At 33.5% G+C, this 12336-nt stretch overlaps 1 protein-coding gene across 4 annotated transcripts in view; it reads right to left on the bottom strand.

Annotated features, from left to right (window-relative positions):
- Window positions 1-12336, bottom strand: part of ANKFN1 (ankyrin repeat and fibronectin type III domain containing 1) — a 503865-nt gene that overhangs the window by 186047 nt on the left and 305482 nt on the right. The window lies entirely within an intron of this gene.

Below are 12336 nucleotides of genomic sequence, written 5' to 3' on the forward strand. Positions count from 1 at the left end.
AGTGAATGATGCATTTCAATTAACCAACTTTCTTTTTAAAATTCTAAAAGTATTTTTTATTTTTTCTGAATTTGATAAAACATATAGTATAAACATTTGTACATATATAGAACAGAAAATGATATGTAGATGAAACCACAAATCTCTTCACATGTATTTTTAAAGCGTTTACTCAATTCAACAAGTTATTTCCAAATCTATTTCAGTTGTTTGCATTATCCTCTGAACCACCAGGTTAAGTTTGTACATTTTCCCTAAATCCTTCTTTGATGCTATTTCTTTCTTCCTTTATTTGACATTGTTGTTACTGACAACCCTGACTCCACCCCATTTTTTCCTCTCAACAAAACCTCTTCCTTATAAGAAATAAGTATCATCAACCATATCTTAGAATGTATGTGTAATTCTTCAATCTGTTGTCAAGAGGAGAGTAACATGCTTCATTATAAGTATTCACAAGGCATGGTTAGTCTTTGATTTTACTTGAATTCTAAAATCTTTAAGAGGTGTTTACTTTCCAACATTAGAATCATTGCATAAATTATTTTTGGTTCACTCATTCCATATTGCTTCAGTTCTTACAAGTCTTTTTTTAGATTTCTCTGAATCTCTTCTTTTTGTTATATCTCTCCTTGTCATATGGTATTAAACGCCTATTATCTCTTATTTAAAACATTGCAGATAATGCTTTTAGAACCAATCTACTAATTAGGAAATATATTTATTTGTTAAGTGTCTATTTAAAATCATTAATGGATGTTATGTTTTATCCAAAAAAATTCCTGCATCTATTGATGGAAATTTTTTATTTTTTATTAATATGACCTAATCTATTTACAAGTTTTCTAATATTTAGCCAGTCCTACATTCATGGCATAGATCTAATCTGGTAATAGAGTATATATATATATATATATATATATATATATATATATATATATATATATATATATACATGATGTATAATATATATATTCTTTGATATCCTGTTGTAGGCTCTTTTCTAACAGTTTATTTGATATTTTGTATCAATATTCAGTAGGAGTTTTTCCTGGTTTAGGAATCACAACTTAGAAGGAATTCTATGGGATTAAGTCTTTTTTTTCTCTTTGTGCAAATGATTTACACAATAATGGAATTCTTGGAGTTAAGAACTCAAATTTCTTAATCTGTTCATCTGGACATTTTAATATTTTTGTAAATACTCATCCATTTTCCTTAAACCATTCAATTTATTGGCATATATTTGAACAAAAGTTTCATACTAGAATTAATTCCTTTCTTCATTTGTTGTGAATTCTTTTTTTTTATTTTTGAAAATGCTCATTTGACTTTCCTATCTCTTGAAAAACCAAATTAGCTAACTATATATTTTCTTAATTTATCTTTTTTTTCAAAACATCAGTCCCTGGTGCTAATCATCAGTACAAGGTCTTTTTGTTTGTTTCAATTTGGTTAATATATTTTTTGATTTCAGGATTTTTAGTTTTGTGTTTAGCTATTGTTTTTGATTTGTTGCTTTTGTAGTTTTTTAAAATATAGCATGCCCAATTCAATGATCTATTCCTTCTATTGTTTATTGATGAAAGTTATGCTTTATTTCTAAGGACTACTTTGACTGCATTCCCCAAATTTTGATATCTTATTTCATTGTTATCATTTTCTTTGATGAAATAACATATTTTTTATAATTGTTTTATGATTATGATTCTTTGACTAATTTTTTTTAATTTGGCCAATGACCTTTTATTTTAAAGGAGAAAGCAAAGACAAATGAATTGAATAAACAATAGAAAAAGATAATTAAAAATGTAATACTTTGGTAATGAACAAAAAAATGGAAATCCTGAAAATCAAAGAATTACAGAAAAATGCTATTGAGATAACAAACAACAAAGATTATTGTTTATCAAAACAAGATCAAATAATTAAATCACTGTTAACTTTATCAAGACAGAAAAAACAAATTGCCAAAATAAAACAAAATTAGGGAATTTTATATTTGAAAAAATAAAATATATAAATATAAATATATATGTATATATAAATATATTTATACACATAAGAAACTACTATACATAATTGTAAGTCAAATAAATGAAAATTAATAAAGTAAATAAATATGTACAAAAAATATTCTCAAATTAATTCAGTTACCTCATTGAGTGGGAAATTTCCTATAGTGAAATAAATTGTATTACATTCTTGCCTGGATATCCTGTACAATTTTATCTTAAATCAAGTCAATAAACATTTATTAAGTCCCTACTAAGTGCCATGTTCTCATAATTTTAGGGTGAGCAATCAATTCTTTAGGATTAAGTTATTTAGTACCTATTTCAATTCAAATGGCCTTTTTTTCATTTTAGAGTTAGTAAATGCTTAATATTTTCTTTTTCTGTATTTATTTGTGATTTTTTATTATGCTCTTGCATAGAGTCAATTTTTGTTAAAGTGCCAGGCATAGTTGAGACTATACATATTTCTTTCTATTCCCTTCATTCCCTTCTTCCCTACCCTGGCTCAAATTCTATTATATCCAACCATTTTGAAATCTGTAACTTCTTGTTTTTATATTTCCTCTGTTATTTATTTTAATATTTTTAATAGATTTATTTAGGTTTGGGAAGGAATACATTGATATCCACTACTAAATGTAGTTTTGCTATGTCTGTTATTTGATTAATTTTTATTTAAGAACTCAAATACTGTGTCAAGTTTTATGCATATATGTTTATCAATGTAATGTCATTTCTGTGATACTTTTAAGCATAATATAGTTTTCTTACTTATTTCTTTTAACTCTGAGATCATAACTACTACCTTAACCTTTTATGAATTTCTTAAAAACATAATAAATCCTGCTTCAGTCTCTTATTTTAACTCTGTATGACTTTTTAAAAATGTGATTCAATATGTTGCTGAATTGTACTTTCTAGTTCATATTTTTATCCTCTTCTATTTTATGGATGGGTTTATCACATTCATATTCACAATTCTCATTGCTAAATGTGTATTACCTCTATCATATTCTCTTATATTTCCCCTTCTGTATATTCCTTTCCTTTCACATTTTAAAGAAGAGAATGGTAACTAGGAATGTGATCAAGCCTAGTGATTTATAACTGAAATGATCTGCTTCCATTCCATTGTCTCTCTTTTTTTTCCTTTATCCTAATTGTTGTCACTGATTTTTACAGTTTCTTTTTTTCCTTTTAATCCCCACTTTTACCCCATCATTTAAACTTGAAATTTATTTTTCAATTGACTATTCTCCCCTTGACTCTTCCCTCCATCTTAAATCCTCTCTTCTCCATCACTAGCCTTGTATGTTTTCCTGGTTGATTTAATTTATTACTATACTAAACTCCTTGTTTTCATGAATGTGAGTTAAGTTGTGTTTTTGTTCATTTCAAAGAAGAGTGAAATTCATATATACACTTGCCCCAAGTTTTCCTCCATATTTTTATATTATTCTTCTGTACCCCAATTATGGGATGCAGTAAGTTCAACTTCCTTCCTAATTCTGAGCAAGTATTACTTTTTTTCTTCTTTTTCTTTCCTCTTTTCAAACCAATAAAACAGAAAAACAGAGCATGTCCATGTGAATTTGTCTTTTTTTAAATTCCCTTTGTGCACCTTGAAAATGTTGATTTTGAAGAGAAGCCTGTCTCTTCTTAACCTACTAGACTATAAATACTTCATCATCATTATTTAGACCCTTCCAGTTGATCACATTATTTAAATATATAATTTAATATATACATAATTAATATATAAATATATTTATATTTCTAGTTTTTCTCTAGATATTGTGTCTGAAATTCAAAATTTCTATTTAGCTCTAGTCTTTTCATCAGAAATGCTTGAAAATAATTCCATAAAAATTATTTTTTCTCCCTGTAGGATAATATTCAGCTTTTTTAAAGAATGTTGATCTTAGCAATAAACTTTGATCTTTTACTTGAGTAATATCATATTCCAAGATTTTTCTATCTTTTAATGTAGTTGCTGTCAAGTCTTGGTGATCTTTACCATGATTCTTTGGCACTTGAATTTTTTTTTCCTGACTTTTTGAAGTACTTTTTTTATTTTGCCCTGAAAGGTCTGGATTTTAGGAGTTTTTCATTGGGGATTCCTTTGAGGAAGTGAACAGTGTATTCTTTCTATTTTCACTTTTGATGTATTAAATCTGTGCAGTTTTTAATTGTAATTTTTATAATATGATATCTAGTCAGGGTGAGGCTTGCATCTGTAATTCCTACTCCTGGGAGAGGCTGAGTCTAGTGAGTTTAGGGGTTCTCAATTAAAGCTGATTAGCACTAATGTGGTGAGTACCTAGGAGCAGATGACTACTAAGTTAAAGTAAATCAGATCAGGAAAATGAAGGAAATTAAAGTTTCTGTATCAGCAGCATTGGGATTTGACTGTTGAATGACCACAGAACTGGGTTTGATGAGACCAGGAGACCAAGTCTTCAAAAAAAAGTACCTAAGCTTTTTTTTTTTAATTTAAATAATGGTTTGGGAGGTCTAAGGAGTCTTAAATGGCCTCTCCTTGACCTGTTTTCCAGGTTGGTTGATTTTGATAGCAGACACTTTGTAGTTTTTTCTATTTTTTGTTTTGTTTTTGGTCATTTGTTTTTGGTCTAATAGTTCTTATAGTATCAAGGGGTAATTGAGTTCTGTTTGGTCTGTTTTAGAGTCTATTACTTAAGGTTTTTTCATTCTCAGTTCTATTCTAATTCTACTAATTCTTTCATCCAGAACTTTTATTTCACATACAATTTCAATTTTTGGGTCTTTCATTTTTTTCCCCCAGGAACTCTTATAGTCTGTATGGCCAAGTAATTTTTTTTTCTCTGAGCTTATATTTTCAGTTATGGAACTATTTTCTTCTGGGTACTTCTTTTGGGTGTTTCCTGACCCATGTTGTAACTTTACTATGTTTATTGTTTTCTTTTCCAACTTTTATAATTAAATGAAATGTGTAATAGCCTATATGGATCACCAATTTTAAAACTATTAAAATATAGAAAAATGTACCTCATATGTGAACAATATTGGATATAGTTGTTTTTTCCCCTTGAAAATTTAGAAGTTCATGATCCAACTATTCTGGAGAACAATTTGGAATTATACTCATAGGGCAATTAAATTTTGCATACCCTTTGATCCTATAATACCCCTACTAGGTTGATATCTCATAGAGACCATTAAAAAGGGAAAAGAACCTACATGTGCAAAACTATTTATGTCAATTTTATTTTTGTTGTGGCAAAGAATTGGAAAGTAAGGAAATGCCCATCAAATGTGGAATGGCTAAACAAGTTGGTTGTGCAAGCATAATCTATATCAGTCAGCTTCTCATCTTGGAAAGGGGGGGAAGGGAGAGAGAAAAATTTGGGACTGAAAATCTTATAAAAATTAATAATGAAAACTATCTTTACATGTAATTGGAAAAAGTAAAATGCTATTTACCAAAAATCTCAAGAAACCAAACCTGGAAAAAAACAAAAAATGATCCTATTACAAAAGAAAAATTTAGAAGTTTGATTAGATCTACATATACTCACACATACTTGTAGACACCATTACAGATATCAGTTACCAATGGCTCATCTTTCTCAAAATTTCTATTATAAGAGTTCTTTCTAGTTAACTTATGACACCTATCTTGTTATTAGCTTTGTTTTATTCTTTGTGATCCCATTTGGGGTTTTCTTGGCAAAGATCCTAAAGAAGTTCGCTGTTTCCTTCCCCAGAACGTTTTACAGATGAGCAAATGGAATTGACCAATGTCACATAGCTAGTAATTATATGAAGCCAGATTTGAACTTAGAAAGAGGAATCTTACTGGCTCTAGGGCCAGCATCACTATGCCCCCTTGCTTCCCTATCTATTATTTAGTAAGTAGAGAGAGTTATCTGAGGTATGTAGAGGTTAAGTGACTTGCCCAGGATCATAACTTTTACATGCAGGATTCTTTTTTTTTTTTTTTGCAAGGCACTGGGGTTAAGTGGCTTGCCCAAGGCCACATGGCTAGGTAATTATCAAGTGTCTGAGACTGAATTTGAACCCAGGTACTCCTGACTCCAGGGCTGGTGCTTTATCTACTGCGCCACCTAGCCACCCCTTAGATGCAGGATTCTAACCCAGTCTTTTTTTTTCTTTTTAGGTTTTTGCAAGGTAAATGGGATTAAGTGACTTGCCTAAGGCCATACAGTTAGGTAATTATTAAGTGTCTGAGGCAAGATTTGAACTCAGATACTCCTGACTCCAGGGCCGGTGCTCTATCCACTGCACCACCTAGCTGCCCCTAACCCAGTCTTTTAGTCTGAAAATTCAGCTTTCTATCTACTGGATCTGCCCAATGCTTGGCACATGGGCGCACAGGAATTTGATAAATATTTGAGGTGGAGAGGGAGAGAAAATATAAATAGTATACAGTAGAGAACTAAAGAAAATTTAGAAGGAAGCATAGAAAGTAGAGTAACTTTGAAAACGATGTGCATTGTAAATTCATTGTTTTGTAGTGAATCATTTTCTTCTGCTATGCTGTATACATGGAAATGTCTTTTTTAAGAGTATTTAAGTTCAATATGAATAAAAATAAAAATAAAGTGTTTTGATTGATTCTGGGATTTTGTTTGTGTGCTTTGTTCTTTGAATTAGATGAATGTATTTTCTTCTGCTACTCTTCAGCCCACTCTGGTTTGCCTGGGTATGAAAGTGCTTTGTTCAGAGATACATAACACAGAAAGGTCTCTATTCACAATTTCAGTTGTGGAGAAGGGGAAATGATTATTTAATCTACAGGAGAGCAAGGAGTATTTCACTTTTGTGCCTGTGTCCCCAGTGCTTTGTACAATTTTGTGTCAATGCATTGTACAATTTTGCCCTTAGACTTGTGCTTTATAGGTATAGGAAACTCCTGGCAAAAAATACTACCTGCCCAATCAAGAGTAAAGGCAGGGACTCCTTTGACCTCTCCCAAAACTATTCCCCAAACCTTTAAATAATAATCAAATTCTAGAGTAGCAGAACCCACACAAAGTAAGTGAAACAATTCTCTAGCCCAAGAAAACTTGGAACATCCAAGGGAAGGGTTTGTTGCACCAGGGTTAGAAGGGTTAGAAAGCACAGCCTGGGCCTCACTGGAGCAAATCAGCTCCAACCATCCTGGAGCAGATTTTGGGAGCACCTGGATTCAAGACAGTGGTGGCAGTTTCCAGACTTCTCAGCCCAGGGCTTGCCAAGAACACCTTGGAAGATCAGTGGGAAAACTCTGCTGTACTAGAGTGAGAGTGGAGTCTAGTCCAGCACAGACTCAGCCCTAGGGACCAAGACCAGGACTGTGGTGTCACTTGGCAGGAAGCTACCCAGCTTCTGCTTCCAAAGTGCTCAGCCCATAGATGGTAAGGGGACTGGGGTGATTTCAGAGGTCTCTTTGATATCCCTGAGGCAGGACTCTGTGGCTTTGCCATATTCAGATCCAGGTCACAGTCTGGGGCCCCAGTCTCAGAAAATGGAGCAGAAGTATAACACAGCCTGTTATGCAGTGGAGCAGGGACTCTGCTCACAATTCCGTGACAGAAAGGAGTGCTTGTAGTTATCCACAGACCAGAGCACAAGCAAGGAGAGGAGTCATAGCCTCTCATATGACCTTGGAGGAATTGCAGATTCCTGGGGTTGTCCTGAAAAACAGCTGCAAAACCCTCAAAAGCTTGGGAGTGTATCCTCCAATCTGGAAGCAGAGCCCCACCTTAACAAAGAGTTAAAACCAAGTCATAGTCTGGGGAAATGAGCAAACAACAGAAGAAAAAAAATCCAACCATAGACAACTACTTTGGTCCTAGGGAGGATCAAAATATACACTTAGAATGGAACAACATCAAAGCTTCTAAATTCAAAGCCTCCAAGAAAATATGAATTGGTCTCAGGCTATGAAAGAGCTCAAACAAGGTTTTGAAAATTAAGTAAGAGGTAGAGGAAAAATTGGTAAGAGAAATGAGAGAGATGCAGAAAAATCATAAAAACCAAGTCAATAGTTTGGTGGAGATACAAAAAAAATTACTGAAAAAATGACACCTTAAAAACCATTTTTGGTCAAATGGAAAAAGTGGTGCAAAAGGCCAATGAGGAGAAGAATGTCTTAAAAAGCAGGATTGACCAGATGAAAAAGAAGATAAAAAATTCTCTGGAAAAAAATAATTCATTAAAATTTAGAATGTAGGGGCAGCTAGGTGGCACAATGGAGAGAGTACCATCCCTGGAGTGAGAAGGACCTGAGTTCAAATATGGCCTCAGACACTTAATAATTGCCTAGTTGTGTGACTTTGAGCAAGTCACTTAACTCCATTCCTTTAAATAAATAAAAAAAAATACAATGGAATTGAGGGAAGCTGATGTTTTTGTGAGAAATCAAAAAAACTATAAAACAAAACCAAAAGAATGAAAAACCAGAAGAAAATATGAACTATTTCATTGGAAAAACAACAGATCTGGAAAACAGATCCAAGAGAGATAATTTAAAAATTATTAGACTACCTGAAAGTCATGACCAAAAAAAGAGTCTAGACATCATTTTTCACGAAATTCTCCAGGAAAACTGCAGAGGATAAAATAGAGATGGAAAGAATCCACTTATCATCTCCTGAAAGAGATCCCAAAATGAAAACTGCCAGGAATATTATATCAAATTTCATAACCCCCAAGTCCAGGAGAAAATTTACAAGTAGCCAAAAGGAAACAATTTAAATATTGTGGAGCTATAGTCAAGACAACCAACATTTAGCAGCTTCTACATTAAGGGCTTGTTGAATTTGGAATATGATATTACAGAAGGCAAAACAGCTTGGATTATAATCAAGAATCAACTACCCAGCAAAACTGAACATACTCTTTCTGAGGAAATGGTGGACATTCAATGAAATAAGGGACTTTTAAACTTTCTGAATAAAATGACCAGAGCTGAACAGAAAATTTGTTCTTTAAGTACAGGACTCAGGTGAAACATGGATAGTTGGGAAAGGCAAATCATGAGTGACTTAATGATGTTGAACTGCTTATATTCCTGCATAGGAAGATGATACTAATAGTTCATATGAACTTTCTCATTTATTAGGGCAGTTAGAAGGAGCATATATAAACAAGGCACAGGAGGGAGTTTAATTTACAGGTAAAATATAATAAAAAAATGAAGTTAGTTGGGGGGAAGGAATATACTAGGAGAAAGGGAAAGGAGAGGTAGAATGGGTATAGAAATCTATCTTACCCTATAGGAAAATAGTAAAGGAAAGGAATGGTAGAAAGGGACAGGAGGAGGGCAGAGGAGTGTAGGTGATAGAAAAGAGGGAAGATCATGAGAGAGAGTAGTGAGGAGGGACAGGGTAAAAGAAGAGAGAGAATAGAATAAATGGAGGTAGGGGGAATAGGATAGAGGGAAATACAGCTAGCAATAGCAAATCTGGGGGAAAATATTGAAGCAATTTCTCTAATGGATTTATGATAAAAATACTATCCATCCCAAAGACTGTTAGTGTCTGAATACAGACTGAAGCATACTCTCTCCCCACCCCCCACTTTATTTTTCTTTAGCTTTCTCTTTCTTTGGGGAGGGGGAGGAGCTTATGTTTACTTTTACAACCTGACTATTGTTGTGATGTTTTTCATGGCCACGTTTTTAACCTTCACCAAGTAATTTTCTTTCTCAATGGAGGGGAGTGGTGTGGGAGGAAGGTAGAGAATTTGGAACTCAAGGTTTTGGAAGTAAATGTTGAAACTTACTTCTGCATATACCTGGGGGGGGGGGGAGGGAAAATTTAAAAATAAAAAAAATATAAATAAAAAGAAATTGGTGGGGGTGGGGGTGGAAGCCCTACCTGCCAAAGAAGACCAGCAACTTCTTTGCAATTTATAATCTTACTGATGAGATATTAAGTTCCTTTCTCAGGGTCATGACCAGGATGTAACAGAGGTAAGACTTGATCCTAGGTCTCCTTGACTCCTAAGTTTAGTCCTCTATTCATTATGGTGGGCTACTTCTTGCCTTATATCAAGAAGGCAATGAATATATGCTTCCTAAATTGAAATTGAAATGAACCTGACTGCCATACAGAACCTAGCCTTTGATTCAAAGAACTGGGATGATAATTTGGAGTTTTCATTGTGCCATTTCTTTAACTATCTAAAGACTGTTTACTTGTGGGCCTTTTTCCTCACCTATAAAATGAGTGGGTTTGAGTAGGTGATCACTAAGTTCTGTTCTACTCAAGGAATTCTATGACAATATATCCCATTGAGTAGACAATGGGCATATGGACAGGGTAAAGTACAGACAGGAAAAACAAGATCATCCTATGATGCTGTCTTGGGGAGTGGAAGGCTTGTGTTTCACTTCTAATTCTGTTATTAACTGGCTTTTGATGTGGGACAGATCACTTTGGATTTCCAGAATTCAAATTCTTTCTCTGTAAAATGATGTGATTAGCTACAATAACCTCGAAGGTCCAGTCTATGATAATGATATTACCTAGATCATTCAATTAGCTGCATAATAAAGAGTAGTATCCCTGACTCCCTGCCAATTGATCTAATAATTGTGTCATATATAACAGAGCTAGTATTTATATAGCATTATTATATACAATTATAATAAAATCAATAGCTAGCATTTACATAATTTTAAGGTTTGCAAAACACTTTACAAATATTATCTCATTTGATCCTCATAAAAATCCTGTGAGGTATTAGCCTCATTTTAAAAATAAGAATACAGAGGCAGATAGAGGTCATCTAATTTGCCCAGGGTCAAATAGCTAGCAGTATCTGAGGTCAAATTTGAACTCAAGTCTTACTGACCCCATGACTAGTATTCTATCCACTGGGCAACTGAATTGCCAAGATCATAAGATCTTCTTCCATTTTTCACAGAATTTCCAAGTTGGAAAGGACTCCTGTAAAGTCATTTAGTTCTATATACCTATATACTGTTTATATACTTATAAAAGTATTCCCCATGCAAGAGGGAATTATCACTGAGAAGCCATTGTTTGAAGATATCTAGTAAGGTGAAACCTACTACTGCCTATGACATTCTAACTTTTAAGACTTTTGATAAATTGATTGGAAGGTTTTTCCTTAAACCAAGCATAAAGTTGCCTCTTTGAGGTCAAATGGAATAACTAATCCCTTTTCTGGGTAGCATCCTTTCAAATCCCAGAGACAGATATCTTCGTCCTCCCTGAATCTTCTATTCTCCAAGCTAAACAGTCTCAGTTCCTTCAATACATCCTTGCATGAATGAATGAATAAATGAAGCAATTATTAAGTACTTACTGTGTCCATATCATTTTACTAAATGCTAGAGATACAAATAGAAAAGTAAGACAGTGCCTGCTCTCAAGTAGCTTGCATTCTGATCATGGACCCCTATATGGAAGGTTTCACTTGCAAGCCAGATGGAAAGGTCTTGTGATCCTTCAAGTTGAGTAAAGATGGTATTGTCTTTTCTTTGATATTATTTTCACTGATATTGAGACATTTGAGAATGCTAAGTACATCTGTGGTAAGAAGTTTGTTTCCTAGGTCTTAAAGAGCTATGACTAAAGCATCACTAGGAGCAATAGCCACACTTCTAAAGTCACATTGCATGAACTTAAGGCCTGTCTTCATCCTAGATGCCAGTCTCTAGAGATTCTCCAGCTTATTAATCACTTACTATGTTTCAGTCATCTCTGAAACTTTCATATCAAAGCAGAGAATGGCATAGCCCTTATGACTCTCTTATGAGAGTCAACCTCACACTTCCCAACTTTGGTTCATAACAATTCACATTTTGAGAAACATGTTGTTCTCTGATCCTAGGTAATTTATCTTTTGTCCTGATCAGGATTCATAGCCACAACTTTGTCTTAACAGATAAGTGATATACTGCAGAGAGAATAGAGCAAATGAAATCTTCAACTCTCTATGACATTTATATGGATTCAGACCTAGAAGTATTAGCACAAGAGAGCTGGATTGAGGCTTTCATAAAATCTAGGGATAACAGTACATACAGAATCCCAGGATAAAGAAGGGAAAGAGGAAGCAATTGTTTTCCACATCCTTTTTTCCTTCCATAGAAATGAGATATCTTATTTAAATGGTAAAGGAATTAATCTGGGTCATTCTTGTGGCTATTCATGATGTCCAGTTTAGGAACATGTATAGCATTAAAGGCAAATGGTGCAGCCCACAGCCACATTAGTGGCTTGACATACATCCCAGAAGAGCAACAGTCTTCATTCTGTACTCAGTAAATCCTTCCGATCTCTGTGAGTGAAAAAAAATT

The sequence above is a fragment of the Macrotis lagotis genome, chromosome 2, assembly GCF_037893015.1.
Source record: "Macrotis lagotis isolate mMagLag1 chromosome 2, bilby.v1.9.chrom.fasta, whole genome shotgun sequence".
NCBI classification, from domain to species: Eukaryota; Metazoa; Chordata; class Mammalia; order Peramelemorphia; family Peramelidae; genus Macrotis; species Macrotis lagotis.